Source organism: Gallus gallus, chromosome 7, assembly GCF_016699485.2.
Source record: "Gallus gallus isolate bGalGal1 chromosome 7, bGalGal1.mat.broiler.GRCg7b, whole genome shotgun sequence".
In the NCBI taxonomy this organism is placed as follows: Eukaryota; Metazoa; Chordata; class Aves; order Galliformes; family Phasianidae; genus Gallus; species Gallus gallus.
In genome coordinates, this window is record NC_052538.1 from 20,270,239 (window position 1) to 20,293,615 (window position 23,377).

General features: G+C 38.4%; 1 long non-coding RNA gene across 1 annotated transcript in view; it reads left to right on the forward strand.

Annotated features, from left to right (window-relative positions):
- The window catches only part of LOC107053831, a 63,876-nt gene extending 44,558 nt beyond the window's left edge, over positions 1–19,318 (forward strand). The window contains exons 9-15 of the long non-coding RNA XR_006939839.1: positions 4,241–4,346; positions 12,627–12,775; positions 13,550–13,607; positions 14,222–14,293; positions 17,664–17,773; positions 18,405–18,561; positions 18,747–19,318. This is a non-coding gene — a long non-coding RNA (uncharacterized LOC107053831). The remainder of the gene's footprint in view (positions 1–4,240; positions 4,347–12,626; positions 12,776–13,549; positions 13,608–14,221; positions 14,294–17,663; positions 17,774–18,404; positions 18,562–18,746) is intronic.
- The last annotated feature ends 4,059 nt before the right edge of the window (positions 19,319–23,377 follow it).

The window sequence follows — 23,377 nt, forward strand, 5'->3', positions numbered from 1 at the left end:
AACTGAAACGATGCTTTGGGCCAAAACAAGAGAGAGCTGAAGGCCGCGCCACCTCCTGAGGCCTGAGGCTGCTCTGGGGCTGGAGATCTCCCCTTTGATGGCTCAGCTACCGCCACTGGTCCTGCCCAGGGACAGGAGGGAAGAATGAGCATTCCTGTCCTATTGGTAAGTTACTGAGGTAAAGCACCTGCATTTAGACTGGTGCAAAGCTGGATACTTCATCCAGCAGTGGAAACCCACCGCTGTCTTCCCATCTGCTCTGGAGGGTCAAAGCCATAACAGTGAGGAGGGGGCTTTCCAGGAGTTGCACCATGTCCTGATGGTTTTTGGAAATGAAAAGACCTCAGAGTGCCTTCTCAAGGGGGAGAGGAGAACTCAAATGGCAGCACACCCCAGCTCCTGTGCCATCAATGGCCCCAGCCCTGCTCCCAGTCACCGCCAGGTCCCATCCCTGCCCCTTCTTTCCCTCTGGCACCTTCATGGCAGTTGCATCCAGCCCAGAATTAACCCACCTGTGTGTCTTATGTCTGGGAGACAAATCCAGGCCATGCATTTCCCCAGTATCTAAGTGTTAATGGATGTTTTGGAAATTGTGTTTTATTTTCTTTAGACAGAAGACAAAAAGGCAGATTGTCTGCAGCCCTGTCTGCAGCACAGGCGCTCTGCAAAAATCTCCTCAGCGCTCCGACGGGTTCACCCCCACTGCCTTCAGCTGTGTTGGGAGCTCGAGCGCAGATGAGTGAACAGCATTTTAAGTACCATGTTTATTCAACGTGCTCTAAGCAGGGTTAGATAATACGATATTTATAAAGCCCAATTCTCTGTACACTTGAGGGTTGCCCACCTCACTAGCACTGATGCAGCTGAGCTGATATTAGCAGTGGTGAGGGGCGGCTGTAAATTTTGCCTCATGTAGACAAGGCGGACAAGGTAAACGGGCAGACCCTCGCTGCTGCCGCGTGCCGGGGAATGGAACCTTTTATTTGCTGTCATAGTGATGACTTTTAATTGTCCCAATAAACAAGCTTTTAAAAAGCTTCTAAAATGTTCTCTAATAACACACTTTGGTCTTTAGCCATAGAAATGCAGAAATAATTAGAAGTGCCATTGTGTACAGTGCCTTCTGGACTGGGCTGAAGGTGAAGGAGAAAGTATCATGCTATCCTTGTCAGCTGCAAGGGTAATTACTGCTGGCTGAAATTACTCAACATTTGTTTATAAGCTCCCCAGAGCATGCTGTAAATAGATTGTCTGTTATAGTCCAATCACATTAAAACGCTGCTCCTTGCAAACTGCTACCTCCTGTTTTCTGTAAGCCAGGCAGAGAAAGCCTGCTGCTCACTTATTGAGCACCAAGCACTGAAGAGCTATGTTTAATGTGATTGTTTTCATTAGCTCTTCTCTGGCTGTTATTGCATTTGTAGTTTGCTGGGCTCGAAAACCGGTGTGTTGCATTGCTTTCATTTGTTGTAGTGAGAGTGAATATCTTTTTTTCTGGAGGGCGTATGCAACAGTTGATGGGAATTTTGGAACAGCACAAGCATGGGAATATCTACAGACACTTGTTCTCCTCCCGGGCAATGGTGTTTTTCTATTTGCCTTTTAAATGCTTCTGTACTTGTTCCAGTAGTGGTCACATTGCCTAAATTGTCCTTTGAAGGATGAGAAGTATTTTCATAAAAGGTTAGAAAGAATGTATTTTCCTTAGCACTGAATTTTGCAGTACAGCATTGTCCTGTCCATTATGACCTGAGTTCTATGAAATAGTGATGCAGCCACAGCCTGTCTGTTTGATTTGCTCTCAGCATGATTTACCACATCATATCACTACAGCCCAGGTATTTCCAATAAATATGGGGCCAAATTCATCGCTGACATATGCAGACGCAATTCCATTGCTATCGATAGAGTTGCATTTGCTCCCACCAAGGTGAATCTGGCCACTAAACTGAAGATTTAGGGGAACGAAGTGGAATTTTGAAGAAAAAAGAAAAGCAAAACCCAAAAAACCAACCCCCTCTACACCACCACCACTGTATATTAACAAAAAAATAAAGGCAGTACAGATCCATTACCAGGGCAGAAATTTGTAACCCCTGTTTCATGAGTAATTCATGAGAACACACACAAAGGGTATTTCAACAGCACTCATTTTTATTTACCACTGATTACTCCCCCAAATCAGTACTGATTATATATAGAATGAAGTGTGGCCCCATCATGTCGCATTTATTTGAAAAGGCTAGCAACAGCAAGCTGTTCTGCCTGCACCTATAGCTGGGAAAAAGTCTGGACATTAGGGAAATTTAAGCAGGTTTTCTTTAAACCCTGATACTGCCCTGGTGTAAATTCTCACAGAAGACATTGCAGCCACGACAGCTTACACCAGCTATTGAGCTTCCCAGGAAATAATGCAACAAAGCAGCAACGCTAGTGACCAGTAGACAATTACTAAGGGAACACAGATAATTGGAAGAAAATAAATGATCTGGATAGAATAGTGAGTATAAAAGGAAGTGCAGGCAAAATCACTGTGCGGGATGCTTTCCAGCATCCCGTGTCCCAGGTGCCTTTCTTCCAAATTTTAAGATCTGCAATAAGCTTCTGTTCTCTGCAAACCAGCCAGGAAAGGATTAGAATTAAGATCTGGATATCCACAATTTCTTCTGACTGGAATCATTGCCTGTGGAAAACTGTCCTTCTGGGAAAGATGCTGGAGTGCTAGAAATGATGATTCAATTGCCCATTAAGATAATTCCTGGAAGTACTACTTTCTTGAGGCTGTGCTTCCAGGAATGGCAATCACGGCATCACTTCTCTGACAGTGCGATAGGTATCTCCAGAAGAGGACACAGCAGGTGAATATTTCCAGTTACTGCAAGCAGTGCACCACAGGTTAGATCTCCTGGTTATCTTTATTTGCAAAAGCTAACTAATGCAGCATATTGCAGTGCTTTGATGATGAATTACACCAATTGTTTTGCAATAAACTGAAGCTCTTCTGCAATCCAGGTAACATTTTTTATGTTCCTATTACTGCTTTTTATGCTATTAGAGAAGCAGTGAATCTTTAAAGAGAAACTTCCTACAGCTAAAAAAGACATTAAGGGGGAAAAAAGCTGGGAGCCATAGTGACAGGTACAACTAAGGCTGTATCCTTCGGTTCCCTGGAAACCAGTCAAACACTATCTCATCTTGCAATGGTTGTGTCTGATCCTCTGCTTCAGACATCTTCCTAATAATGGCAACTACAGAGGTGACTCTCTGCAAATAAGGGCTTACAGCAACTGGACATCCATCATATATCTCCAGAGCAACATTAGACCACCCTAATGGGTACTCCCGTCTTCATTATGATATTAATTCTCTAAATTTCCAAAGTGATTTCATTTGTAAAATGACAAAGGCTGGCTGCTCAGGAGACAAACTGTTTTCATCCCCCTCCTGCATGCTTACAAAGGCTTGCTCTCTTTAGTCTTTGGGGGAAAAGAAATTTGATAGCATCAGATCTCTTGTGATACACAAGGCTGCCTAACAGCTACACCACCTGCCAGCACTGCATGCCTGCCCATCCAGCCTGAAGATTTCTAAAGCAATGGTTGATGAGGAGAACATGGAGGCTGGTTTGGGAGGGGGCTGGGGGGAAGCTATGCAGAGAGAAAATAGAGGCTGTATAAAATACTCAGTGTGAAAGTGAGGCAGGATTGAGGGTAAGGGTGAGGTCAGAGCCAAGGCTGGAAGCTGAATCAATCTGAACAAGGTTGGTTTGGTTAGATTAGGTAAAAGCATGATTTTCTCCCTGGTGAATCAAAGCCATTGCTGTGGCTACAAATTCACTGTCAGCCAACCAAAGCAAACATTGCAGAAAGAAGCAATTTTTTGCATAGCTCCCGATCTCCAAACTCTTTAGGATTAAATAAAATAGAGATTAAATTAAAAAGGAAATCAGTAAACCTGTGACATCTCCAGTGCTTGCCCAAATAGCGACTAACTGAAGTGTCTGAATGAACAATAGTGAGGAAATTAGGAGGTTCTTCCAAGGGTAGCAATAATTGTAACCTGACTGGTGAATGAATTTGGAAGCAATCGAAACAAAACAGCATTTAATGTACTGAAAAGTTGAGAAGACACCAATCTCATTAGGCTTTATCCTGCTTTAAGAGAACACCCAAATGGCATCCTGAAGTTTGCCTACATCTGGCTTTCCTTTCATTTATACTCCTCATCTTTCTGTCAACAGATCTGGGTGCATGTGGGCAGCAGTGTGACGGGAGCCTGCACCAGAGCTCTGCTCCTTCTTTCTGGGAAGACCTGCTTTGGCAAGCAGATTGGTTCTGCTTGCTCCTGTGAGTACCCACATACAATTTCATCCCCTGTTGTCCTCACTCCACTGTCAGTTTTCTTTATACCAGCTACTTCTTTATCCAATTACCAGTGAATCTCAGTGGCTGCATGGGGCATCCTGCATTGTAGCTGGCCTTCAGCTGGCATGAAGACAGGAAAATGCCTTCAGGGGATTGCAGCCCCAGAGTGTGCCCACATGCTCCCTGCTGGCACAACACGGCTGCTCAGCACGGGCAGTGATGCAGGTGGCTCTTGGAATGATGATACAGGGTGCGGTGTCACCCCACACAGAGTATGGCTCCACATCCCAACACAGCCTTTCATCAGGCATCTACTGCAAACTCACCTCTTCATTAATGTTGATAAATGTATCAAAGAGTGACTCCATCTCACACATATGAAAATCTTACTGTAAAACCTTGTTTAAAACTAAATTAATTAGAAGCATTAGCAACACTGAAGAGGATGGCTCTTACTTTCTCCCAGAGGAAGCCTTCGTGTTTAGGCTAGAGTCAAGCTCCATTTTTCTAATTTTCTCTTTCTCTCAGGCCTTATAAATCTTACATCCTTTGCTGAACAGCCATGCAGCTACAGCGGGAAGCCGACTGCCCCTCTCCTTCTTTCCCTGCTCTGCCCTCCTTGCCCAAATCACCAGTAACTGTGACTTAACTTGGCAACCAGAGGCTGGGCTGGAAGCTATAGATTTGAACCCCCTCTCTCTGAGGAGGTCACTGAACCATAGTCAGTTCACCAGTTTCTGGGTGAGTGCTTTAACCACTGCTATAAAAGACGAGCAGCAGCATCACTACCATCCATCTTCAAAAATTAAAGAGTAATCCAGTTGTCCAGCCCTCGAGGAACAAAGCGCCTGTGAGTCAGAAGGTTTTGCTGTGAATGTGAATGTGAATTACGTCTTAATGCTTAACTGAGAGCTCTATGTGCATAGCTTAGTCCTATGGGAAATATGATTTTTGGTTATTAGCTTCTCTTCCTCATTCCTAGTGGGTTTAAACAGTGCCTCAATCAACATACTTTCTGCTAAAAATCCTTGATTTCAGTGGCAAATGTGCACCACAAAAGGAACCTGGATCTTGGAATGGGTAAATTTTACCCCAGAAATTGAAGCTCCTAATATATTTTTGGTTCTAGCGGTCAGGGCTGATTTTTTGTTCTATATGACCCTGACAGATGAAAATTGTCTGATGTTTCTGTATTTTCTTTTAAAATAGATAGGAGACAGAGATGTTCAGCACCTCTGGGTAATACTCCACTGCCCAGATCTACAGATTCATTTTTCTGTATTTTAAGTATTTATCAAAAAGACATGATGATCTGAGGTGGGCTAGAATCTGCCCCTACCACTTATTTATATTTTTTGAGATTTTGCATTCCATAGACACAAATTCAAACGTGCTGTAAAGATTTGTACTGTGATTGCTTGTCTCAGGGATAAACTTGGCTCTATGTTGTATGCTTATGACGTTATTGATGGCCCTCTGGCCCCCAAATTAAATTATCAATGGAAAATTCTCTGTCATTTGTTTCTCAATGTCACATGAATGCAAAAGTATTTTTCTGTGCAGATTCATGGAGAAGACATTCTCGCCTTGCCTTGAACTTTGCCTTTTCTGAAAGAGGTGCTAAACTACTGCTCCTTTCCATCTTTAGGTAAATACCGCAGTCTACTGTTTAAGATGAGCTCATTGCAGTTGCCATCAGTGAAACCTCTACTAACCCCCAAAGTCCTGCTTTTTTTCCCAGATCACAGGCTAGTGCTTTAGTTATTGTTTCATGTGAGCCAGAGCTCTCTGATATCATAAACTTTGTTTTTGCACCCCATTAGATGCTTCTGGAAGGTTGAAGCTCAAGCTTACTATGTCACTTCAGTATGGACAACAGACTGCGTGATTCATTAGGGGAAAAAGAAAAAAAAAATCCCTTTTCCTAAGCTCTTTCAATGCTCTATATTAGTCTACTAAAAAGCTAGAGCAATCACAGACCTGCGTTTAGGCATTTTTACTGCAGAAGGAAATTAGCTGTAAGAGTTTTTGTGCTTTTTGTTGTATCTACTCTTAGGAACAGGAGAAACACTTCTTAACGTTTTTTGTTTCTTGGTTTTTTTGTTTGTTTGTTTGTTTGTTTGTTTGTTTTATGGTGAGGGAAGGCCAGACTCTTAAGAAGTGATGTGACATGAAGATTTTGGCACAGAGAATGGCACGTGACCTTTGTGTTTCCAGCTTCAGGGACAGCAGAGCCATGACCACAAGGAGTGGTCTATGCTCTTGATTATGCACAGGAGAGTAGAACTGATCTCTGTTTGCAGAGCTGGGAAGAAGTGAAAATGTGGCACAAATGCTATTTAGTATGCTGGTAGGCTCAGTTTCCTAAAGGGGAAAATGTAACTGAAAGCCACTTTTGTTTGCTCTCTACGCCCAAACTGTCCCTTTATTGCTGAGCCTCCGGAAGGCACAATACAGTCTGACCGGTGCTCTGCTCTCAGATACCTCTCAAGCAGAAAACAAGTTGTTTGCCATTTTCTTCTCTTGTCAGATCAACCAATGCACATACTCAATATACCTATCTTGAGAAGTTTTCTTTATTGATGACTCTCACTTTCTCCGCAAACAATATATTTTCTACAGCAACCGTCCAGGTAAATAGGGTTCACTCTGGAAATAGAAGGAGCAGAACCATATGGGAGAGTATAAAAATGAACTGACCTGAACCACGATTCTGAAAACATTGTAAATTGTTTCCATACCTTGACAAATGTTCACACTGGTTTGGAATGCCTTTGTTGTTGTGACTTGTCCTCTTATTGCCTGGCATGTCCCAGAGAATAGTTCTGCTAGTATGCTAAATTATGACACAGGGAGATAGTTTTAGAGTTTCATCTGGTCTTCCCTGCTTTATTGACAGGCTTCTATTATGTTGCCATAAAACCTAGTACATAAATAAGCTCAGAATTTGGTCGACTTTGTTTAATGTTTGTTTGACACGTGCTATCAATGGTATTTGAACAGTAGTGGGGAGGTGTCACAACTTCAGTGGACTCTGAAACATGACCGGTTTGGTAGCAAAATGTTTAGTGGCTTTTTGGTGTGGAGGAAACTGCACCCTCTAATGGTTGCCTGGGAACCTTTTAAGTAATTTTTACCTCCTCCGTGCATATATACTTTAAGAAGTCATAAATCTATTGCACATACAATAGCTGATAGCATAAGTGTCACAGATCCATAGAACACACCTCTCCAGTACTGCTCTTTTGGAATATTACCATTTTAGTATAGAGGCATCCTCAGAAAAATACTACTGGCACACATAATCTACCATGAAAAACTGCAGTCCTGTATAAAATAATGAGTGTAGAGCACAAATATACTCCAAATTTGCTGCTGTATTATCCTGTATTTTTATTAGTTTTATATACAATATTTGTTTTCTGCTATTTGGGATGGTAATAACAGGAATTATGTCTCCTTCACTAAGCATGCTTTTTTAATATAAATAAGCTTTGTATATGCTAATTAATAATGCATTGCATCTACAGTGACTACTGCATACCGTAACCCTTTGGTGGAAAGGACTGCACATAGGCTGGTCCCTTAAAAGCCAAAATTGTCAGAGATTCTTTGCACATGGTAGTGACGCTGCATTTTTAAGAAGGGGATTTTATTTTGCAGTTCAAGCTGGCAAGCATCTGGGCATGAAATTTTGCTTTTGATTTTATAAAAATCATTTTAAATTCTGAAATTAGGGATACATCATGATAGAACTATATTAAATGATAATAATAATATTTTGCCAAATTGTGTTGAGAATTGTTCTGAGGAGAAGACAGACATTTCCACTGATTCATGAACCTTCAAATTGTCTTCAAATGATGAAGTGCTCCGGTTCCTAGCACAGTAGCTGCATGGAATGGCTTTACCCCATGGTTATGGGGAAGTGGAAGGACACACCAAGCCAAAAAGGGCACCTCAGGAGCCAAGGGTGACCTCCTGCCAGATGGATCCACACAGTGTGAGGGGCACAGAAGAAAGAGTGTAGCCTTCAGCTTGAGAGACATATTATTGTGATAATATTGAGAGACAATATTATGGCTTTCCTGAACCATTCACACTGATTTCCAGCGCAGGAAGAGGAGGTTGATAGTGATTCTATTTACAATTCATTATAAGATTGTAGAAGATTGTTGAAGACAGGAACCACTGACCTCCTGTTTCCCTTTCATCTGCAGGAGTACATTCACAAACGATAGTCTGCTTTAAGGACACTGGAGTGTAGAATTACACTGGGCTGCTTCTTCTATGATCTTCTTTATCTTTTGGGTCAGCAACATCACTAATTGGCACTTGACAGCACATTTCCAGATACTCCTTGTGAATCTCATAGTGTGACTGATGGTTGATAAAGAGAAGAATTCACGGATCCATTTTAGTCCATCAAAAACTAGATGCTGCATAGCATGTACCACATCTGGCAATTGATAGCACCATGTTTGCTAAGGTTATCTGATTGGAAGAGCTGCAAGCAATGAATAACGCAGCAAAGCTGCATGTGATAACATCCCCACAGTGAAACTGCATCTGCTGACAGCTTCATGCTTGCCACTTTAATATTCTGGACATTATAAGTGGAAAGCGCAAAGAAATGCTCCCAATTTCCTGAATGCACTTGCCAGACAAAGATACCCCACAATACATTTGATACATTCTTTTTTATCCTGCTACTTTTTCAAGTCATCTTTTTTGCATTCTAAAATGGTAGGATTTTTTTCTTTTTTCTGATGCCTGAATGTATTTGAGGTATGGGTTTGTTTTGCAGTAGAACTACTGCAACTTTTCTGCTGATGCCCAGAAAAGAACAATTCAAAATCTGTGTCTTTTGTTTTATAGGTCTAAAATAGTTATATTTCTATATACTTTATAAACTAATCATTTCAGGACTTCTCTGAACAGAAAAAAAGACAGTAACCCCGCTTTTTAATATTCTCAAAATATAAAAGACACTTTCTGAGAACAGAAGAGCTCTTCATCCTTCAGCATGAGAAACCAGGTAGAGGAGGAAGGAAATTGGCATGGCTGAGCAAGGATCTGCTGGTCAAACCAAGGGATAGGAAGGTCCAGAGGAGGGCCACCAAGATGATCAGAGGGCTAAAGCACCTCTGTTATGAAGAAAGGTTGAGGGAGTGGGTTTGTTTAGCTTGGATGAGAGAACACCCTGGGGAGATCTCATTGCTGCCTTCCAGTACTTGAGGAGCTTATAAACAGGAAGGAAAATGAATTTTTACATAGTCTGATGGTGATCGGACAAGAGGGAATGGCTTTAAATTAAAAGAGGGGAAATTTAGGTTAGACGTTAGGGGGAAATTCTTTACTCTGAGGGCAGTGAGGCAGTGACATAGGCTGCCCAGAGAAGCTGTGGATGCCCCATCCCTGGAGATGCTCAAAGCCAGTTGGATGGGGCCCTAGGCAGCCTGATTTAGTGAGGGGCAACCAGCCCTTGACAGGTTGGTGGAACTAGATGATGTTTAAGGTCCCTTTCAACCTAACCCATACTAAGATTCTATGATTCTATGTAGGCTGGCATATACAAAGAAAGAGTTGTTATCAGTCCTAATAAATGAAAAGCTTTTATTGTACATGTTCAGTAATGTTAGTAATTTTTAGGCTCATTTTGAATAGTTTTCTCAGATGTGGACATCATGCCTACTTACAGGATCTTCACTAGAAAGTAAAAAGCTATGTCACTGCATGCAGTCGACTGGATAGCTCTGATGTGCCACTGAATGATGGATGTTCTCCTGGCAGCAGAGGAAAATAGCACAGCAGAGAGAAATATTAGTGTTCTGTTGCATATTTTTGTGCAATGTAGTCTCTGAATCTCAAATGCCTTAACACTTGCATGCATTTCAGCACTGTGTTCTTATAAGTGCATTACATAAATCTGAATTCCAGGCAGAGCTATGCAGACTGGCAAACCCTTCTTCTCTGAACTCTATTATTTATAAGATTAAAACCCCTGAGGTTTCAAATGGCAGGTTTATTGTCAAGTACAATGTACTTTTCATTCTGAATGGACAAAAGCCTTTGAGCTTACCTGAGTCTGCATGGAAACCTTCCTGCCTGCCCTCAGTGCTACCACATGTATTAGTGGAGGCCAATCTTTTCTCCAGGGGTGTGAGACAAGCATCCTGTAGGGCCCTCCACCTGTACTACTGATAGGGACCCTGTTGGAGGAGAGCTCTTTCTTTACAAGCGTTGGGTGGATGGCCTCCTTCCAGGGTTGTGTTAGAGCTAGAAGTACTTAGAAAATGTTATTTGCAGGAAACAGTTATCCACTTAGTTCAGCTTCTGGATTTCTTTGCATTATACCCGCATACATATGTTGAATCTTGCACATGTGACCATTCTTCAAAGTCATTCACTGATAATGGCATGGGATGATCACAAATTACTTGCTCTATGGTTATTAATTATTTGGTACTCATGTGGTGGGATGATTCTTTAAAGTCACAAATCAGTGACTGTTCTCCCTGATCAGTTTTGTGAATTAAACAAACAAACAAACAACAACAACAAAAACAAAACAGTATAAAGAGGATAGAGGAATTCAAAAAGGTTTCAGAAGGGCTTTTTAAATGTTGCAGATGCAGGTCTCACATCTGCTTATGTAAGGGTATTTCCAAATATTCTAGCAAAGTAAACTAGGCTGCAGTCGGATATATTCAGAAGGAAAGGTTTTATATATTTTCAAATAGAGAAGGCAATTAAGGCTCCTTGGATGGCCATTAAAGACCATATTTGAGGAATTTCAGCTGAGGCATTTTAAAGAACTATAGTTGGTCTTCCGAAGTGTCAAATGTCTTTCAGATGTGCTCGTGTTAATGAAACATATATTCATCAATCTTTAGGGTGGGAGGTTTTTACAGCTGCTTACCATTGCTATATATGCACATAAAATCTCCTCTCTTGTTCTCAATCACAGACAAGGGGAAAAAAAGAAATATTTTTTTAACTAAAGAAGTTCCTTGAACTGCTCCTGCAAGTGATCGCAACAAACTGCTGACCACCCTGTTTGCTGCATGTTTTTTTATGCCAAGACTTTTAGAACTTGTGGAGGCACGCAAATGGAAAACAGCTAACTTTTGTGAGATCTATCTTACTAACATTTTGTTAGTTTTTGTAACAAAGATAGGAACTTTTGGACTTTGGATGTAAGAATGAAAAAAGTAAATAATGGTTAATATAAGAAAGAGCATACAGTTCTTGTTTAATGGATTAATAAGTGCAATTAACCTTGTAGTGCATTAACATTTTAGGACTGAAATGTGAGTTAGTTTTACATGAAGTGTCCTTGTAAAGGTCAAAGTCAAACTGACTTTTTAAAGAAAATTTAAACTCAGAAGTTTGTATTTTCCATCGTCTGTTATGAATAGTCTAAATTTAATACCAGAAAAATTAAATACGGTATGAAATACTTAGCTGATTAATATTAGAAATGCACATTTAAACTATATTTTGCGGGACCAATAGGTAATTAGTCAGAATTTATTTAATTTAATTGTATTCTGTCTGTTCTTTATCTTATGCTTCTTAAGTCTGAAGTGATATGAGTAAATCAAATGTATTATGATTATGCCAAAAGACCACCAGAACCTTTGTGTTACTTAAGTGGTAGCGGTACACTTGCTGCATTTAATATTCAAGCATACATGCCCTTAGTTAAGTTTAGTCACTTCCATGTGCCTGTTTAGTAGGATTATATTTCTTGGCCAGCTGAGATCTTGATATGACCAGTACTTATAAATGCTGTGTATAGACAGAGGGGAAATGTAGCACGACCTGGAAGGCAAATCAGAGACTGTTGTGAGGAATCATCCTCAAAAGTTTGCTTTAGTAAAAAGGATTCTACAGTTAGCACTGCAGGGAGCAAAACATGGATGTTCTTCATTTTTACAAGCTATATATATATGTATATATATATACACTTATTTTCTGAACTCAGACTTCTGAATGCAACTGTTTTCTCAGTAATACGGTAGGGGACTATTTAGGACTAAAAATTCATTTTCGCTGAGTATTATATTTCCCAGCTTTTGGCATACACTTTAATTTGTCTTTTGGGTTTTTGCTTATGACTCTTCAGTTTGTTTAAAAGCATGTGGATGTTTGGTCTGGTTCCTGTTGGTGGTTTCTGTAGACTTTCCAAAGCAGAAGAGTCTGTCAGATGGAAGTTACATGGCTTGATGGCTCATTCATCTCCCTTTTCTCCTACAGCTCTATCAGGTCAAGTTCTTGGCTATAAGAGATTGGCCCAGGAACAAAAGGTGTTGTTCCTTACAGTGCTTGCACATTTCCTGACTGACCTCTTCTTCCTCATCTGACTTGAAAGAAAAGATGCCAGCATTGATCTTCGGATGAACACGGTGTGTACGTAACAGCATTTTCCCCCCGATGATTTTCATCTTTCTCTTCTCTTATTTGAATTCTCATATTTTGTATAGGAATTATAATCTCTTGAGGGCAGAAGCTATGTTTCATGTGGCTACAGTGGTGGCACAGAAAGCCAAGAAGGATTTAGGATGCTATTTGTTAAGTGAATAGTTTGCTGACACATAATTTCAAGTTATTTAATTGATGTCCCTCTCTTTTCTGTTAAGTCTATTCCACAATTGTCATAAGACATTTCTTAATGTGTAGATTATTAATTATTTTTTCCACATGTTCATGATAATTCCATCTGCTCAGCTGCATAATTTAGGAAAAACTCCCTTTGTTATGTAGTCTAAATAATCATATCTTTGCCCAGGACTTGAGTGTCAAAACAGAAAAACAGAATTAAGGAATAGCCAGGAAGAAACTAAATTCCAAGGTTCGTGTAAGATAAGGAAAATATCTAAGCATGTTTTTGGCCATTTTTTCATATATGACTGGTATGACAACAAGAGCCAGCAATCAGGTAAATGACCAATGATAGTAGAATCTGTAATAGAGCATGTCGGAAAGAAATTTTAGTCTTAATTAGTAGACAAAGCAGCTGAGGAACTAGCCAAAAGGAGGAAAGCATTGTATAAATGCAGTGTAAGCATTGTATAAAAGCAGTGTAAACCACTCATGGATACACAGAGTTGTATGTGTACTGCTTAGAGGTGACCACTACTTGTGATCTAAAGTTTCTTCATATTTATCTTTTATTTCAGAGTACTGTGGATTTTGTAAATTTCAGAATGTGAATTAGGCTTAATAAAGGTCTGGAAGGTGAGCTGTTCATTTGCTTCCCAGGTTTGGGTTGTTTGCTTGTCTTTTCAGAATGATTCTTTTTGTATGCAACATAATGTCAGAAAAGTCATGTAGATGGTTTAGGGAGAGATGTGCAGATAAAGAATGGAGGCCAAAATGTTGGGTAGACCTCATAATCAATAAATGATATCAAAGAAAATTATAGCAAGTCTTGGAGACTAATAATGGAGGAAGGGAGCTGAAGAGAAAAAAATCATTCTTGAATGAATCCTGTAAAATCCAACATTGGTTTCGGAAGGGATCTGTTAAAGACTCAGTTCATTTATTGAAAATTAGAGCTTTTGATATCTTCAGATGGAATCTCTTTGCAGATAAGCTTGAAAAACCTGGATTTACCTGTACCACATCAGATTATCATTATATAGATGTTTATTGATAGTCTTCTTTTCCAGGTACTCTTAGCAGTAGGGAGATAGATGAGGTCTGTGAACTTTTCAGAAGGGAGTATGGCTCTCTTATGTTTGTAAGCACCCCTCACTATTTTGTCACCAAAGATTGCAGATATTCATATTCAAATAGCTAAACCCACATCTCAAAAGCTGATCTGATTTCACATCTTTCTGTACTCACAGCAAAGGCAAAGAACAATATTGTCTGCTGGCCTGTTTTTGGTATGTAAGCAATGAAGCACCTGAAGGAAAACAGTAAGTGCATGAACTTGTCTAATATGAAGAAAAACATCCAGAAAAAAATATTTTGATAGCAGTTTGTTTCTTGACAGTGATGCTCGTAGGTAGGGGATCAGCAGTAACTGGTAGATCAGACTTCTGAGAAGTTTTTGTTAATGAAGTACGAGCATCTAGCCATTTACCTAAAGAAGTGGGCTCTCCACCAAACCTGCATCTGTGATAAAAGGAATGTTTTCACCCTGAAAATCTCTGCTTTCACAAGGTGGTTCTGAGGATGGAGCTGATGCTGACCGAGAGAGATGTACTATTTCTGCTGAATTCCCAGAGACCTGCTTTGTTGGGTTTAGAAGACAGCATTCTAGAAAGATTCTCTGAGGACCACTTAATATTAGAAGTATTTCAGTCCTAAGTTGGGCTTTATCCTTCTAGTCTCCTCTCTCAAAAGTAAGCTCAGCATCCCTTATTCCATTTTATAATGAAACCTGCTGTTAGAGACATACCATTTTTCATCTTCAAAGCTTTGAAGATAGTTAGCATAGGCAAACATCCAACCTATCTTTGAGTCTCCAGCTCACTCCTGTTTAGATTCCTCTCCCTCTTATCTTCCTAACCTCTCCTACTATCCACAGATACTGCTAGTCAATTGGGACATCAAAGATTATGCAGTTTCATTTTTACATGCCTTATGTTTCCAGTTAATTAAACTGGCTTTTGAATTTAAATACAACAATACCACTGAGGCAGTTATAGAAATAAAAGTATAAAAAATGGTTCTGGCATTTGTGCAGCAAATGTTCAAATTAGTGATATTAATGACAGTAATTATTACAGGCAATCTAAAAAAAAAAAAAAAAAAAGCTCTGACCAAAATGGGAAAATATGATTTTTAGAGACAAATGCAATCCTGAGAGAGTATTTCAGGTCCCAAGTGTGTGGTAGTGGTGATGGTGCAAGTGCTCATACATCACTGTGAGCAAAAGGAACAGCTTAATCCTACAAGTATGGCTGAAGTAAATTCTCTGGCTTTATCTTTTGAGGGCTGGTCCAATTTTCAGTAGTGGTATCTATCCTGTCCGATCTGCAGCATAGTTACAGCTTTACCACGTACCTGACTAAGTGAGAAGGATAATAAGAGGAAACATTTACTTGAAAAGTCTCAGTGGTAGCTCCATAATATCAGGGAAGTAATTTTGGTCCTGCTGCTACCAGAATCAACTGACCATGAGGGGTAAAGCAGCTGTGGTCCAGCTGGGACCACGAAGAAGAATGTCCATAGCAGTTGCTCAGTGCTATCTTTGCATTCTGAATGGAAAATCAGTGATGAATTTGGAAATATCAAATGAAATTCAGCTAATTACCATGTTATATCAGATCACATTTCTAATTATTTCTTCAATCAGCATTTACTGTATGACTGAGTCACAATAAAGATCTCAGGAATACAGTGAAGCTGTGCATTTATACCTGAGCTCTACCTGAAAAGATATTTGTCAGTCAAGCAGATGTCCCCATATTAATTCTCTTTTTCTAATTGGGAAATGGAGGTGAGATACCATTTATATCATGTGAATGACTTATGTCTGGGCTGAAGCAGAATCACAACATAGATTCATTGTAAACAGAAAAGAAATCAGTGTAAAAGTGGAGTCACACAAGTCTTCGCTTGTTCATTTAGGGTTGAAAGAATAGCAGCTGCAAAATTTGTGGGAATACTGGCCATACTGAAGGCCTAATTATGGGACAACTCTATTGCTTATTTTGTAAAACTTTTGTTAATTTATATAGTTGCCTGATGTATGGAAATATATACATGGGTCTGTAATTTGTATGATATATTCCTTTAGTCATTAATTACCACTTTTAGCTCTAGCATTTTAGCAAAGTCTATAATAAAAATAAAAACAGACAAGTAAAGTAAAGTAAGCAAACAAGTAAAGTAAAGTACACAAACAAACAAGTACAGTAAAGTAATATCTCCCTATAGGGGCACAGCAAATGGTAAGGAAACACATATCTAATGAAAAAAAAACCAACAAAAAACACAAAAATCTACAATTACAGAAAAAGCCCCATAAACTTGCCTTAATAAAATGTATCTGCCTTTTTTTTTTATTCTCAGCATTGAATATCCACTAGGAATCTGAGCCTTTTTGAAAATGACCTGTGTTGTACAAATAACAACAAGCCCCATCAAGCTCATCTTTAAATTCGACTTGTAAATAATAATCTTATTATTAAATCAAAGTTATGTTTTTTATCCATTTAGTTTCTTAATAATTTCATTGCATTCTTCCCCCCCCCCCCCCTTTTTTTTAAATTTAAAATGATGCCGTATTTGTTAGATAAAGAACCAAACAAATTCATATATGCAAATATGTCACAAATTCAACAAATACTATAGATTATACAACTGCCACATTATCACGTCCATAACTTTGAAGCCTTTGCTTTGGTACAAATGAACTGATAGCAGGAGAAGTTGTGTCAGGTTGTCATTGACTGCTAAGAGTAAGAATAACTGCATAATTGCACATTTTATTCTGTCCAGATAAAGATGTCTTTGAATTATCCATTTTTTCCAGGGTGTATTTAAAAAGTGTAGGAAGGAAAATATGAAAATATACTGCCTTTTGAAGCAAATTAGCAGTAAAAATGAAGTAGCAAAATATTTCCCTTTTCCCCGCTGGCTTGTAACTAATGTGGGTTTCTTGAAGTTTTACATGCCCACAAAAAATGATAAATATGTTGGAAAAAGGAAGGGAAAAATGAAAGAGTAAGCTGACCATATAAAGTAGCTGATGTAAAGATGGAGAGACATAGCCATAGAAACTAGTCACATAAATAGTCATGAAATGAAAAGTTTCAGATTTGTATTGAAGTAAAAAAAAACTACTTAGAGAAAGGCCAACAGGCCAGACTAAATAATCCTCGACTTAACGTCCAATTCTGAATCACATATTAGCTGCAGAGATTTTAATGTAAATATGCCATTACACTGTCATTACAGTGATCAGGCTGCATGGCTCACAGGTCACATCTCAGCCACTGTTAATTTTGCAGGCAAAAGCTTTTTTTCTCTTGAAATGTTAATAACTTTCTATTAGTTAATGTAGCGTGACTAAAATTCAGATTAGATATAATTCATTTTAATATCTGTGACTGGCTATCCCGATCATTTAGCAATGGTTTCCAGCTGAATACAAGATGCTAAATTGGACTCATTTGCATAGCCCTGTTAAAGCAATGCCATTCTCTAAATGTAGGCATCTTGAAATTAATTTAAAAGATTTTTTTTTCTGGTTTTGCTACCAGGATAAAATCTTTTGCGAACAACTAATTGAAGTTACTATAAGCCTAACACACATCTTTTTCCTTCTTTTCTCAGGAACAAATGACTAGTTAATATCATTAACTAGGGAAAAAATAGCCTCAGTTCTTCTTAGAGTATAAAATGGTTGTACGTGGGAATTGTGGAAAGACCAGCCATCACTATTTGTAAGCTTTGAAATTAATATGGTTTCCTACTTTTAAGCACACTTAGTTACATTGTTGTATATCAGAAGTTAGCACTGGAATGACCTTGAAATGATCACTGAATCCATTGGGTTTGTTTAAAGATCTGCTCTAAAACACATATACATTTAAGGTGCAGTTTAGCTAAACTGGACAGCTTTGGGGACCTTCACCAGTTCCTGAAAGAGTTCAGCACACTGGAAAATGTAGGTTGTTATTAATCACTAATATTCTTCCCTTAATATGCACATATAACATAATTTAATGGTAATGGGAGATACATTAGCTCCAGAAGGAGAGAATGGCTGTCGAACTTATAACACCCTATCTTTGAATGTATTTCAAAGAACATATTATGTGGGGGTTTTCTGGGACAATGACTTGACGCAATCGTAAAGAAAGATGATCAAAAGCCTTTTTTCTTCTAAATTAAATGCAAACAAGTAAACAAGTCTATTACTTATACTACATTTGTCAGTATGAACCACGTATGTGGCGTATAGTATATATCCATGTATCCAATTGAAAGTACTGCCTTCTGAATACTTACTAGATACTCACATGTACAAGGACATAAATCAACTGTGCTTTTTTATTATTTGCATTATCACAGTACCTAAAAGTTGTCGTCGTGGAGCTTGGAACTCTGTCACGCTGGTGTGTGTACAAACATGCGGTCTCCCATCCCAAGGAGGATCAAAAGAACTCCACAGCTGCAAGAGGAGAAACAGCTCTTTCTCTTAATTTACATACATGAAACCGAGAAGAAGGTCAGAAAGAAATAGAATAATGAAAGTGTCATGGACTGACACTGCATCAGATTATGTATCTGTAAAATTTTACATGCTTCACAGTGAAGAAATTTACCAATCTTTAGTTTAAAATAATTGAGGAAAGTGAGAGAAATAGTTGAGGGTGAAAATGTCCATTAATATGCTTTCATGTTTCTTTACAGCTCCAAAGAGTTTGATGCCTCTGTGTTACAAAGCAGAAGACTCCTGGGCTTCCAGTAAGACTCTAAGATTGTTTAGCACTGTCTTCATCCACTAGTTTGCCAAAAACAGTTAAACTTAAATAAATAAATAAATAAATAAAATAACATAAATTTGGAGTAAAAAATTATAAAGGAAATATTTTACATAACACATAGATTCACCAATAGGACATAAAATTATTGCAATTATTTTCATATCGTTTTTAAAAGCACAATAGCTATTTTTTTAAGAGCATGGATTTGAAGTAAGAAAATCATGATGGAAGCCTGTCAGCCATGACACCCTGTGTCCCTGGGAGAAGGCAGTGTGACCCTGTTACGATATCACCTGAGTACCAGATGCAAGACCACTATAGATGTGGTAGGAAACTGTGGGATGATACTGTCAAATCTGTTGATCTGCTAATGTGTACATACTTAAATATATGTAACTTCTCTTAGCCTTTCTGTCAGCAGGGAGCTTCTTCAGACAATTTAAATGTAATTGTCTCTATATCCTATACTTTCACATTAAAAAACAATGTGTTCTGGAATGCTTTGTCTGCTTAAGTTTAAATGAGTATCGGCATTTTCATGGGGAGTCTTATCTGATCCTCAGCTCAGTTTTCTTCTCTCAGCTGGTCATAAAACTACCCATCAAGCTCGTGAAAATACTTATGCGCAACAATGTTGGACAGATGTGCTTTTGCATTTGTAGTGAATTTGTACCCTTTCTACATGGGAATGAAATGTCATGTACAAAATTAATAGATAAATGTATATATCTTTCATTATAAAATATCCATTTACCCATCCCCGAATCCACAGTTTCTCTATCACGGTTTTTTCATAGAAATTAGAGGTTGGTTTTTGTTGTTGTTGTTGTTTGTTTTTGTAGAAAGTTTATTTAAAATTATAATAATGACAAATAAATTGATTTCTGCTTGGATAAATATTACCCTTTATGTAACTGCTGACTGGTATTGTGATATTAGAAATAAGAAAGCCTAAATCAACACATTATAACATCCATTACAGCATTAAGGAAGGGTATAAATGAGACCTGGATATCATCAATTTTGGGAAAGTTTAGAATCTTGTTGATGGCCTGTACAGAACACAAGAAATTGCTGAGACTAGCAAGGCTCTCCAGATTGTGTTTGTTCTGGTCTGTCTCTTTAGAAGAGTGGCAGAGAGCATCACTGTTAAATAAACAGTGACAAACTTCTTGGTTGGATGCGGAGAGGAAGATTATTTGTAAATGTTTTAATTGCCTCCACTTCGGCTGGGAAGAAAAAAGCTTACAAAATAGAACCCACAGTCTCAAAGCACGTCAATCTATTTTATCTTGTCAGTGAGTGAAAGAGATTATGCCCAACCAAATTTTACGTTGTTCTGCTTCAGTGTGTCTATTTTTAGCTCTTTAAAAATTACTTGATATACAGTTGGCCTCTTCTGTTTTACAGAAACCAACTGGACAACTGGATGTCAGCAATTCACTGGGAAGAAGAAAGGTAGCAATAACTGCTGCCTTGGGTGGGCTGGGATAAGGTGTAAGGGCTGGATATGAATTTATAGTGACTAACTTCAGATTAGGTTGTACCTCTTGCTTCAAGGGTTTTTTTTTTGTTTTTGTTTTTGTTTGTTTGTTTGTTTTTTACACAGTCAAAATTCTCCAATCTTTCAGAATTGTAGAAAATGTGGAGCCCATTATTGTGGTTCATGGGAAAGAAAATGCTACATTCATTCCAGGTATTTCCATACAGGAAATGCTGTGGTAAAGAAATGAGTTGGTTGGCTGTTTGGTTTTCATAATGTGAAAAATGAAACAAAACTTTGAAATGCACTGAATCGTTTGGAGCTATCTCAATATAGCTTAAATAATGCCAGTATAGCTCCAAATAATCCCAGATGACTTCTATCAATCATTCCCTTAGTCTAAAAAATAACACTGATTGACCTGGAAAAAAGACCAAGTGTGAGGAAATCAGGACCAGTTTGTAGATATTTTATTAGTAGAAGAAGAAACTAAATTCAGTGGATAAATTATGCATTATAAATTATTCCCCCAGGATATAAGTCATAACATTATTGTACTGTAAATTTCTGAGCTATATTTATGCCCTTGTTTGGCCAGTCATCAGACAGACACAGAACAAAACATTGTGTGTAAGCACTTTTCCTAGGGCTTTTCCAGTACAAGTTCATAGGTTAGCAGCCATTCTTGCATGTTATGCATCCAACCAACCTGCTGCCATCTACTTTTCCTCAAGAACAGTGCCTTCTTTCATGCTGTATATGGTATAAAGACCTCTGTGGCTCTCTTCTGGACTCAAGAGGGATTTTATTGCAGCTTCCCATATCTAAAGTCTGTGTTGAAATGCATAGGTCAGAGAATTCTCCAGCCAAGAGCTAATGCAGCTTGTTGTGCCTTTGAGATTTCTGGTTTACGAACACAGTCCTTGCAGTGTGACTCTGTGGCCATAGAAAGAAATAGGCCCTTTAAGCCGCATTTGAAAAATAGCATCCTTTGTCTACCTCTTAAATTGTAACAGGAATATATAGAGAAGTGCATAGCTTGTCTTTTTTTTCTAGATCTATATCCTCTAGGGCATTGAACTGAAGTTACTTGTGTCTCAGATCAAAGTCATTTCACTTAGAAACTCAGGTTGAGCTTGAAGGCACAGTCTCTTAAGTGAAGGTCAATGGTTTATCCATTACAGCACCCAACCCCAAATTATTTTTGCAATTAGTAATATTTATATCTGTTTTTATAGTGTAAAAGAATAAAGAAATGATAGTCAGCATTTTCAAGAAATACAAGTTAAAGGTGTCCTATCATTTAAAATGATATATCATGTTAGAAAGGAAACTTAAAAGCTGGCATATGCAATCTAAAATTAAATACAGATTTTGAATTTCAGGCTGTGAAGCTAAAAAGATCAAAGGAAACTCTTTACAGTTCTTTGGAATTTGGTATTATACTTCCCGGGAGGTCATTTACTCCCATAATTTAGTCTGACTTATTTTGGCTTCAGTTCCATTAAAAGTATGTAGCAAAAAGAGGGCCTCTTTTTACTTTAATTTTTAACTGCAACCTGTCAGTTAAAGGGGAAAAAAGAAAAAAGTGTCTGGAAGAGGATGATCTACAGAAGTACTAATAGCTTTCAAATCTTTTGACTTTTTGAGCCTGATATGGCTAGAAACTTATCTGGAAAGATTGAATTTTAACCCTTTTGACTGTTCCTGGACATAATGTGTGCTTTTATTGAAAAGGAACTTATTCACTGCCCTTGAACACATATTCTGTCATTTTCACAATAACATCTTCCTTAACTGCACTGTCTTGCCTTGTTGGACACAATAGTAATAGGACTTGAAGTTTAAGGTTCCTATAGGCATGCATCAAAAGCATGCCTATCATAAGTCAGGGAAGTATCCAGTTTTCCTACTGTCTGGAGAAACCAAAAATGAGAAGGATACCTGCTGTGATGTGAAGGCAGTGCTGATGGGTCTGAACAGACTAAAACGTAGTCTTACTTCACTGTATTTTGGGATCAAGAAATGCAGGGTAGTTCCAAAAGGATGACAAAAATTTTAAAGAACTTTTGCCTTTCAGAAAAGATCTGGTATAGATAGTCCTGAGGCTATTATTTTTAACCTATGCCAGTCAGTGCAAGCAGGCCTTACATACAAACAAAATTAAAAAAATAAAAAATAAAAAATAAAATAAAAAAACCCAAACCAAACAAATAAAAAAACCACAGGTGCTTTCTGTTCTGAGACAGTGTTAAGACCACCTGGCAGCAGCAGGAGAGGTGGTCCAGGAGTGTGCTTTCACTTTCCCCATTAGCATCAATCCTTTCTTGCTGAGGAATGAAAGGAGATGGTACAACAGCTGAACTTCTAATCTGCAAGAGGCTGGCTTTGGCCAGTCTTGAGGACAGAGGAAAAGAAAGGGAATGGGGCAGAGATATCCAGTCTATAAAAGACTTTGCTTGACATTCAGGCTTTCAACTGATCCTGAAGAGAGTCCCAGCAAAACCACTCAACAGCTGCATGATCTCACTGCATTTTAAGATGCATTTGCATATGCTAGATGTTTACATATATATTGTTATTCTTTCTGTTTTGACCACATAATTATTTTGTACTCAGCTCAGTGTAATACGTCCAGTTCATCGAGAAGCATGCATTTGATGAAGTTTATCTCTTCTCTCCTGCCTTCACTTACTTTCTAAATTGCTAGAAGTTTTTGAATGTTTCCCTCTCCCCACTTTCCCTTTACTGCAGTATGGTAAATAAAACTAAAAAGACAAAAGTAGTATTAAATCATAACAAACATGATGGACTGGCCTTGTTTCTGGTGTTTGCAAAAATTGGGACACTTAACTGTTCCATTAGAATGGACTAATGACAATCTAGTGTTCAACAAGAATTTCTCAGCAAGATACATGTTTGAAAATATCTTCCTGTATGATTAATGCTTTTCCTTTTTTTTTTTTTTCCTTCTGCTAAGGGAGTAGTGGCAGCAGAGAGGTTAATTCTCCTCTTTTCATGCAGGTATCTTCTTAGAAGAGAAGTGATTAAAGGAGTTTCTTTTTTGGCATAAA